Here is an 11,404-nt window from a genome sequence, read left to right as displayed (position 1 = left end):
TCCTTTTTTATAAGCAAATTAGTCACATTTAACTCTGTAGTGGTACCAAACTTTATTTACAAACAAAATTTATCATAAAAATAAAAGAATGAAAAATTTATAGATTTGATTTAAAAGACCATATTGGAGACTATTAAATTTTCTTAAATCAAATAAGGAATATAAACAATAGCTAAAATTCTATGGTATCTTAACTCATCTCACAAGTTTGAATAAGCAGCCAATAATTGGCTAAAACATATCCATAAATAATGGGCCCGTCAACATAAAAGCAAGGTATCATAATTTTAATTAAAATTTAGTCTGAAGTACATTTACAGGGACGTCCGCAGGGGATGTCTGGAGAGTCTGTAGCTGTAATGCATTACTACAATAGCCCCCCTCCTCTGCTAAAATTAAAGAATCTTACTTTTTACTTTATATATTTTTTCCTTTTTATGCGAAAATAGGGATGATTTTTTTTTCAAAAAAATTATACTTTTTGTTAACAGCTGTGGATTTTTGAAATTTTTTTCCACAAAATTTAATATTTGAATTTCTTTTAATAATATAATATTTGAAATTTCATTTTCAATTTTTTTTCCAAAAAATTAAATTTTTTATGAATAGCTATGAGTTTTTGAATTTTTTTTTCTAAAAAGTTTAACTTTGGAAATGAATTTTTTTGAAATGTTTTGTCAATTGCTATGAATTTAAAAAAAAATCCAAGAACCATGCAAACCCCTTCCCCCCCCCCAAAAAAAAAAAAATAATATATATATATATAATCCTGCGGACGCCCCTGATTTATATACTTGGACGAATAATTAATGTCAATTTCAATCAACAAGTCATTCTAATTAATATAGAAATTAACATACATTTAATGTGAAAATAAGAGGGGAAATTTTGTTTGTCAACACTAAAGGAAGGTAGAATGATTTCTACTTAATTTACTTTGAATAACATTTTTATTTTTCGATGTATTAATTATTGTGAGTTAATATTTTCTAATTAATCCTTTAAAAACTCCGTAAATTCCATTTAAAACTGCAAAAATACATCGTTACAATTATAAAATGATAAATTTATACAATGTATTTAAAAAAAGGCTATATTGGGGCCAAATTAGATTTCATACATCAAGTAAAGGTTTTAAAATATAGTAAACATTCTTGGGTATATCATTGCTCCCAAAAATTTAAATAAATAATTTCTAATTGACCGAAATATGTCTATTAAGTAAGTATATATGACGTTTTAAAAAGTTGACATTTGACTTTTCTTCATTTTTGTTCAAGATTGTTTTTGTCTCAAGTCTGCACAATAGAAAAATGAACAATTAATTATCGTTATAGCCGTTTAAAAGCATTGATATCAACTCGGATCGAAACAAAATAAATTCATTTCTCCGAATCATACAATCTAAGTTAATGCATAGTATAGATTGAGTCAAATCTCTAAGTCAAATAATTGAAATACAATCATTAACCTATTTATTATCGACTATTTGTTTTCTCTCATAAAAGTATCTAAACCAATTACCAGAGGATTCCTACTGTAATAAGTAGCCACACACAGTCTATGAAATGTATTTTGAATTTTAGGAATATATCTACAAATGATTTCCCTTTGCATTGAGTAAAATTTTGTTAGTGTCGGTTAATGAAAAATTGAAAACAATTAAGCTACAGATTTTAATTTAATTTAAATTTTCTTAAGACAGAGTTTTATATAATTATAAATGTGTGATCACTAAAGAATAGCTTTAACACTTTGAACATTTCTATCATAGAGAAAAACATATATAGAGACGACAAGTTATTTTTGATCCCAGAATTGTGAGATAGACGTCTTTTTGAATATAAAGCTCGAGTCAATCAATATACTTAGAGACAATGAGACGAATAGGCGAATTAGTCTTAACAAACTGACTTTTTTCATGGACGCTTAAGATAGATATCCAAATAAAGAGTCAGTTGGTCAAATAATTAATCAAAATCACTTAGTATAATCTGATCAAATCAAAGAGATTTCTTTGCCACGTTGAAATACTAGAAAGTAATTAAGATTTTTTATGAATTTAATGAAATTTTTTATGAAAATAGCGTCTCTGATATACCTGATCTCTAAGTATCATGAGATGAATTTTTTATAGTCACAATGACTTGGGTAGAATAGTTCAGCTACTATAAAAATAGATTGGGTATATTCCGTCTTTTGTTTGAAGAACAAGTTTAAACTTTTTTCAAAGTTAACCCTACTCCTTTTTTCTTGACATCAGCTGATTTGATTTAATTAATTCAACGATTGGCCAAAACAATATCCCAAAAGGAAGAAACAAATTAACTCTACTCTACCAACTCTGTTTCTTAAAAGCTGACATTTGGATCAAGAATTTCCCAACTTATAGCCTTAGAGACTGTTTGATGTACAAGAATATTCACTAGTGCACCCTTTTTCCAGTTAAAACCTAACAGGATCTAAAATTTTAAACACTAAGTGGAAGTCGAAATTCTTTCTACAAATTCGAGTTACTCCGTGCCATCATTTTATTATCATATACAATTTGCATTGAGGTTGGATTTTTCACATTTCTTAACGCTTTCAGTTGCAATTTTTGTTGATAATTTTACTGAATTTTCCCGAGGTACTAGCGCCTTGTATCTGTAGACAAGTCGTGATGTTAAATAGTCTCTATATATTTCTTTCCCAATGTTTACTATAAGGAGTAATTGATTTACAAGAATAGCTACAAGGGCACCTTCTAAATAATTAAAACTTAATAGGATCTCCAATTTTAAACACTAAAAGAAAGTGAAATTTTTGTTGGAAAAAGTGATAACATTTTATAGTGATATAAACCTTGCTTTGAGGTTGAATTTATCCTATTTCATGATGTTTTCAGTCATAATTATCATTAAAAATCCTATAGAGTTCTTTTACGATACAAGAGCCATGCATCTGCAGACAAGTCGTGCCAGACGTTAAATATGACAACTATTACATCATTAAATGCGAAAAAGTCCATACTCAAAGAAAAGTTTATATGACGAGAAATTGTTGCCACTGAGTAATTTGAATTTTTCGAGCGAAATTCGACTTCTTTTAGATGTTTGAAGTTTGAGATCCTGTCAGGTTTTGACTGGATAGAGGGTATCTCAATAACTAGTCTCCAACATCAAAAAACACTTACATTATGTATATAAGATTGAATGGGTGACATATAAAGAAATTATAAATATTGTGATAATACTGTAGCCAAGAACGTGATAAACATTTGCCTTGCCAATATACCTTTGCATCTCTCAAAATACTACAATTACTCAAAATATATATTGGTATCCCATTATCTATTTTTGTAATCAACCATGGACAGCGATATAGTAATTTTAGATATCAATTGTATTTATTTAAAAAGTTTATGGAATTTTATATATTTTTTTTAGTTACTTTGTGTGATGTTTTACATCATAGCAGTAATAGCATGCGAAAATTTGTGATGATTTAATGACAACAATGATTATTTGAAGGTTCACGAACTAGGAATGCAATCTTAAAACTATTAAAATATAATTAACTAGGTATCAAATAAGTTGTTATAAAATTTTCTAATATAATGCAGCCTTATAAAACTACGTCTCATTATTTCATTTTGTCCTTCCAAAATCTGAATCCCTTTTTTAATAAATAAATTGGTTAAAATCTTGTGAGAAAAAAAACATTGTCAATTTATCGAACGTTTTCATTGACGACACAGAATTATAAAATAAAATTAAAACAAAAAAATCCCAGAAATCTTGACATAACTTCAATAAATGGCTTAAAAATAATAATATGACATGATATTTGCCAGGGCTGCGACTTGTTTTTTTTTTTGTTTTTTTTTTGGGGGGGGGCTTTTTGATAAATCTTTGAGATTTCATTTTTTAATAAATGTTAAATTTGAGAAATATATTTTGTGAAAAGTAACCAAAGACAAAATTCCAGAAATAACAAAATCTTCTTTGCAAAATTGAAAGCTTATTTTTTTTTTAATAATAGAGACCATTTTTAAATTTAATTTTTTTAGAGAAGGCTTTTTTACTAATTTAATTTCGTATAGATTGTAACCAACACCCCCTCTCTCTCTCTCTCTTACCACACACACGCAAACTTGGTCGGTCACAAGCCGGACACCTGTATTGAATGATACCTGATGGCAAATAAAAATAATTGATATTTGAATTAAATCTAATTAACGGTTGTTAAAATCTAAATATAATGATTAGATTTTTAAAAATTAGTTTTGTTTCAGATAGATTTGGAATGACAGCAAAGGTTTAGAAATATATTTGTGAGTCCTTTTTTAATTTGTAATTTTCCTTCATCTATATGAAAATAAGTTTTGTCACATGAAAACGCTCTAAATTTTTATTAATAGACACGTAGTAACCTTTATTGTATCTCGCAACCTTTATTATAAAAAAAAACCAGAAAAAGGGCAAAAATCCATTAGGAGATGGCCATTTTCTCCCCCCCCACTGGAGCGTTATTACTAAATAATTATTGTTTGGAATTTTTCGCAATTTAATAACATGCTTAATTAGAACTCATCCAATCATTGTGAAGAACACTGTTTTGGGGATACATGTAGAAACATATATAACATATGACTACAAAATACATGATAATTTTTTGTGTTTGTAATGTTACATATTGTAAATCATCAAATATTCTATTTGATTCGTTTCTCCATTGTAGAATTTCCCAAAATACACCTAGTGAAAAGCTAAGTATGTTGATTGCTAAGACAAATCAAATGAACAAAATATTTATCCGCCTGTTTTCCAAGAATAATGTATAAGCATAAATTTCTTCTTCAAGACTCATGTTACTTTCATTCTTTGTAAATTGTATTAAACAGTATGAAGTTAAATATGTAGTGTGAAATAGCAAAGACATTGCAGTGTTATAATGTTAATATTCTTGCATTAGTAACAAATGTTGCTAACCCATCGACAATGGGTTAGCATTATATGTACGTCCTTTCACGTTTACCTTTGACCTTTTTTTATCGACTCATAACCTCGACTATCAAAAGGGAAAGGAAAAAAATTGGTCAAATTTTTTAGAAATCCTTCTGGAAGGCATTATTTTCAATATTATTAGAGTAAAGCACCTCAGTTTATCAATTGAATTGATACTATACGAATAAAACTTTCATATACAGGAATCATTGGCTATTATTTTAAATTTAGAGAATATAATTATTTATTATTTCGATAGATAGAAATCCGATTGCTTAATGAGGACGTCATTTAGCAAATATTTTCTATGAATGGGCATTTTGTGTCAGATCTGTTTGTATTTTTAAGATTTAGAAGGGGACCGGACTGGACGTAAAAATTATGAAACTGCCACATCTTTAGATTTCAGTATTGATACCAGAGAGATATTAGATATTATGTTAATGAATAAATTACCTTTGTAGTAATTTATTAAATACACTCGTACAGGAAGTTCCACTAAAAAACTCTTGTGTGTTTTAGATACAATGAATCCCAAGGGGTAGTAGAGGGGTTGTACCTCATAAAAAATTAAATCAATTAGATCTTCCCATTGAATTTTATTCTTAACTGATAAATGTATTTTATCAAATTAAATACTTATGTTCTTAATATTTAATCAATTTTTGGTTTGAATAATGTTCCAAGAGAATGTGTATTTTAATTTTCCAGACAAATCAATGATATCTAGTGCGTCAACATAAGAAAAATATTGAACAAAAATCAAGAAAATAAGAAACTCCCAATTTATTTTTTACCTCATACATCTGTAAGTGCTATATTTCATTTCATAGGCATTCATGATACAATTATGGGCCTTGTATTTAAATTTGTGGGATGAATTAATATACCCGAGAACTATAACTATAATAAAATCCTTTTATTTGATTTAAGAGACTTATATTGGCCTCCATGTGCCCTTTTAAATAAAATCTATCAATTTCTCATTCTTTTATTGCATTGATTAATTTTGTCTACTTTAAGTGCAATTTGCACCGCCTCCTATGGACAAATAATAATGTTTTATTTATAGAAATATGCAATAATTCTACAAGTTCTATTTCATGCTTTGAACAAACTCTTTTATACTTGCTGTTGTGTTGATGGACCTCATATACTTTTTACCTAGTCATCCTGAAATTTGAAATTTATGTTGAATCTTTCTTTGTTACTATATATTTACTGAGCCTAGGTATTCAATTAAGCAAGTTAATAATATCTTTGATTTCAACTATTGAAGGTTTACCCAAATTTGGATTAATAAAACAATTCACTTTTTGCCGGTAAGTCAACACAAAAACAATCTTAAATAAATATTAAGAAAAGGAGAAATTCAAATGATTTTTATAACATAATTAATATTTCACTAACAATTCGGTCAATTTTGGTCTGTATAGTTAAATTTCTTGGATTATATGAAATACCTAATTATACTAGCGCTAGGTTATAACCTTTATTTGATTTATGAACATTATTTGATCCCGATATGGCCTTTCAAATAAATTAAATCTTATTATTTAATTACGACAGGTCAAATTTACGAACTGTAAGCATTTTGCAATCTTGTTATCAAATTGTGTTATTTATGCAGCTACTTAATCAAACATAAATGTGTTTGCCTTCCACCTGTAAAGCAATTTTGAACATCTGGAATTTCAATCTTATGTACAAAAACATTTTTGGAACATGGAATTGTAATCGTCAATTTATACCTATATATAAATCGTGTAACCTGTTAGTCAATAACAATTCTTTCCTTTTTTTCACCTGTCTGTCTTGTTCATTAGTGTTCTGCATATTGATTGTTTGTATTCAAATTACTTAAACTGTTAAGTTGCTAATAATTCAGTCTATTAATTGAAAAGTAGTCCCATAAATTATGTTCGTTTCGACGAATCTGATGTTGGAAGTCATCACCGGTATTGGAATGTATTTGAAAGTGGGGAGGGCCTCGAATTTTGGTTTTATTTTGAACAATTTCAACAGGATGTTTTTGATTTTTTACAAATCAAAAATTTGAAAAATAATTTTCTTTCCAAGTGAGAAAATACTTTTTAGAGTTTAAACTTTTGGGAAGAGACTAAGTTTCAACGAATAACTTGAAGCAAATATAGTGTAAAAATGTAAATTGAAGGTTTTTTCCTCCCAAAATGGAATTCCAGCTTATTGATCTTGAACAGAGATATTCCATGTTAACTCATCATACAATTCTAATTAGGGGTTACTTCTCGAGAATCCAGGAATTTCCGGTAGTTAAAAAATCCTGGTAAAAGTTGTATTTAATTATTCTAGTGATGCGCGAGTTGTCTTTTAGACTGTTTATTTTTATCAATATACAACACCCAATTTGAAAAAACAAGCATTACTTACTGGTTAAGTTTTTTTTGTAGTGAGTCAGGTCTATTTACGGATTTAGAAAAAAAACGTGACCCACGGACCTTAAAAAAAATTCCTTGTACAATTAGTAATAGTTATAAAAATGAAGAAAATGAGAATTGAGAATATATGAGTCAGACTAGCATAAAATGTAATATTTTATCTTAAAATATAAAACAAATACTTAAGTTTTAAAGTATTTCTTATTTACAAACAGGATCCCATTATTTCCTGAGATCCTATTAATCAAAAATTTGATTCACGGTATCCGGCTCATAAACAATTTCCAGATAAATGAGAAATTTCTTAATGGAATCACACTCATATATTTACTTCAGTTTTACAACTGTCTTAAATGGTATTAAGATAAATTTCTTCTCAAAAAAAAAAAAAAAAAAAAATGCAACGGAGATATGAAGTTTTAAAAGAATAAAAAATTGAAAACAAGATCAAGGCAATCCTTATTTTTCCATTTAGGTTCTTCAAATTTGGCAAGTTTGATCATTTTGAACTTATAATTCAAAAACTGATTATATAAATATCTTACCATCAAATTGTATAACGATTTTGACATTAGTTATGGGTAACCAACATCTGGTTTTAAAAAAAATGTGTCAAGCCACTTTTACATATCTAAAATTTTAAGTATAAAAAAATAACAAAGTTATACTATGCAAAATTTAAAAGAACTTATTTAAAGCTATAAATCTTGTAACCTTTTGGTTTTTTTGTTGTCTCTTACAGCCTTGACGCTGACATAAAGCAGGAAAAAAAAAAAAAAAGTCAGTTGGTAGCATAACAAGAGCTTTATCAAACGCAACAATCAACATTCAGTACAATGATAAGTAGAAACATGAGAAAAATACCCAAAATCAGTTTGTAGTTTGGAAATTCTTCAAAACTATGTAATTATTTTTAATTATTGTTGGGAATTGTTTATAGCTTTACAAAAGCGTCTAAAAGATTCAACCATTCAACGTTCAGAATACTGATAAGGGGGAAAGAAGTATAAAATCGACAGTTGACCACAAAATATAGTAAATTTTTATGTTAGTGAGATATGCATCTATTTGAGAATCAGATATGTCATGCTATGAAATAACTTATTATGTTATTATTTTACTTCACCTTGAAAACAAAACGAAAAAAGATCTCTAACATAAGTTGAATGATGAGATCAATAAATCTTTAATGATTATGATAAATATATTTAATATCATATGTCCTTTGATTGATATGATTTTAGCTTAAGTCAACGGATTTTCTCATACCATAATTGTACATATAAAAAGGATCAGATCCTTCACACACAAAACTCTTCTGTGTGGCACATCAATTTTATTGATTTCAAGACATTTTGTCTCTTGGGGAGATTGGAATTTACAGACTGGATGATTTTATTTTTTATGACTCTTATCTATATTTTCAATCACTTCATTTTCAAAGATAGGTTTATAAGTATATATATATATTATCTGTTTACACATGTAGCGTCCATGTGTTTCACATTTTTGGTCCAATCCTTTGTATATGAAATGTGTATTTAGCTAGAATGTAAAGTTTTAATCATTTTTCATTCACTATTTATGCAGGACAATTCGATTGATAAATATTGATTAATGAAGGGCATATAGTTGTTGTACAGTGATATAAAATGTTCTTACTGTTGCAATGTTGAACTCTATAGCCGAAAACTTTTAAAATGTCTTTTGTATTAAACATGTAAAGAAAATGACGTAAAATTTTAAGTGATGCCATCTGTGATATTATAAAAAGCAACATCTTCTCAGTGTTTTGCTGAACGTTGATTGTTTGAATTTCTATTAGGTCTTTTTAAGCAGTGAACAATTCCACATAACTTTATTGTTTAATAATTATTCCATGAATGGGAAGAATTTTGAAACTATGAACTGATATTTAATATATTTTTTGTATCTGTTGGTTAGAAAGGTTGCAAAATATAAGAAAGGTAGTGTTGAGAGTCTCTGCCAAATTGATTTTGTTTGGCTTAGTCTTAATTTATATTTTTTGACCGATTGAAAGATATATTTTGGTCCAGACAGACCGTAGACCCACAATTTATGAAGGATTTCTTTCTTTACTTTGATTTTTTTTTCTACTAAGACCCACCCAAAAAAATATAATGCGAACGCCTCTGGAATATACTAACCGATTTTATTCTGCTCTTATTCTTTGAATAGATTTTCTCCCATACCATGATTTATGATTTTTATGAATTTGGAAGACATTAAAATTCACTCGAAGTTTTTTTTTTCGAATTCCCCACTTTTTATTGAGACAACTTTCCATTTTCCACTACAGCATCGGTCTTTAACAAATTTGATTTTAACCCATACAGTCTTTGGTTCTTAATTATACAAGTTGATTCTTTTTTTGCCATTTTACTGCCCTTAATTTTGGTTTGTTTATATTATATTTTTTACTAAAAGTTGGAAATAAAATACATATGAAAAGATTCGGTATGTTTTTTTTCCTCAATTTATTTGACTCATAAAAAACATACAAAAATGCAAAAGTAAGCACATACAGGTTAATGAAACATTATATTTGTTTTTGCCTTGACGAGTGCCTTAATGTTTGGTTCGACTTTGCAATGGCGAAGCACAAATCAGATTCAAGGTCAACTGGTGGTTTAGTAATTTGTCTGTGATCTTAACCACGCTCAAAAACGCAGTGTTGTCGATTTAACTAAAATATGACTTTCAATACATCATTTATTGGTAGTTTTTATTATTAAAACAATCAGTAAATGGTTGTAATTTGAAATTTGGTTGAAAATTGCGAAAAATTGCTTGAAATTGGTGAAATGTTGAACTAGTGGTTCTTCGATCTGACCAATTATTCCCACTTGGTAACTCCACAATTCCCATCTAGTCGGAAACTCCCCATAGCTTGTGACCACATGTCTAGTTCGAATTTTTTTATATGACTCTCCCAAACCAAACTTCTTTAAAGAACCGAGTACAAGAAGAATTATAACGGTTTTAGGCTGTTCTAGAATTTCCAGACCGAAAACGAACACAAGTAAGGAAGTATTTGGTGATTGATTTTTTACGCCTCCTTTAGTGCAAGTAGAAACAAAAGTAGATACTCTAAAAAGATTAATAAACGATTAGTGGCAAATCCACCAAGATCTTTTTTGTTCCTTCCCTTGTCTGTGTTACTTAGAACTCATTTAGATAAAGAAGAATGGGGAAAGAAATCAGGGGATTCATTCCATCACTTTGTTGTTTTATTTCTCGTATATAGAATTTCAGAGCATTTGAAATAAAAAAAGAAGAATTTGAAGTGAACAATATGTTGTCGTACAAACACTTATTTTCCATACCGTGTTGATCAATTCGTATGCAATAAGGAATAAAATATAAATGCATTATTGATACAATTAACATCTTATCAAATCAACTCATCATGATCAAATGATGGCTAAAATACTCTTTAGAGATGTGTTATTTACTAAAGGTGGGACGGTCAATTTATGTGTCAAGTCTTTGCACACAATTGGAGTTTTCAAATTACATTTGATTTCATTTCAATCTCATACACATCTGTCTCGAATTGAGTTTTTTCCCTTTAAAAAACACTTTATATCCCTGTTAGAATTTTTTTTTGAAAGGACTTGAAGAAAACTTGTAAAAAATGGTCTAACATCCAATAAAGCTTTTAGTCCTTGCTTTTGAGTACAAGACTTTGATTGTGAAATCAAATTTAGTTGCAAGTCTTTTAAAAAATGGACTCAAGTTCAATCGAGTTGCAAATCTCGTGTCCAAGTTCCCATATCTGTTATTTACTAATGTTTAAAATGAAGTAAATACTTTTTGTCATTTCTTAAACATTTTTCTTATTGAAAAAAATATATATATATATATATTTTGTAATTATTTTTAAAGCTTACTGTTGTAAGGGGTCATGACATTTATTTATATGTCATGTATATTTTAAAAGATTTCCATGTAAAAAGAAACCCTATGTTATACAAA

Source organism: Lepeophtheirus salmonis, chromosome 6 (genome assembly GCF_016086655.4).
Source record: "Lepeophtheirus salmonis chromosome 6, UVic_Lsal_1.4, whole genome shotgun sequence".
Classification (NCBI taxonomy): Eukaryota; Metazoa; Arthropoda; class Copepoda; order Siphonostomatoida; family Caligidae; genus Lepeophtheirus; species Lepeophtheirus salmonis.
This window is presented reverse-complemented; position numbering follows the sequence as displayed.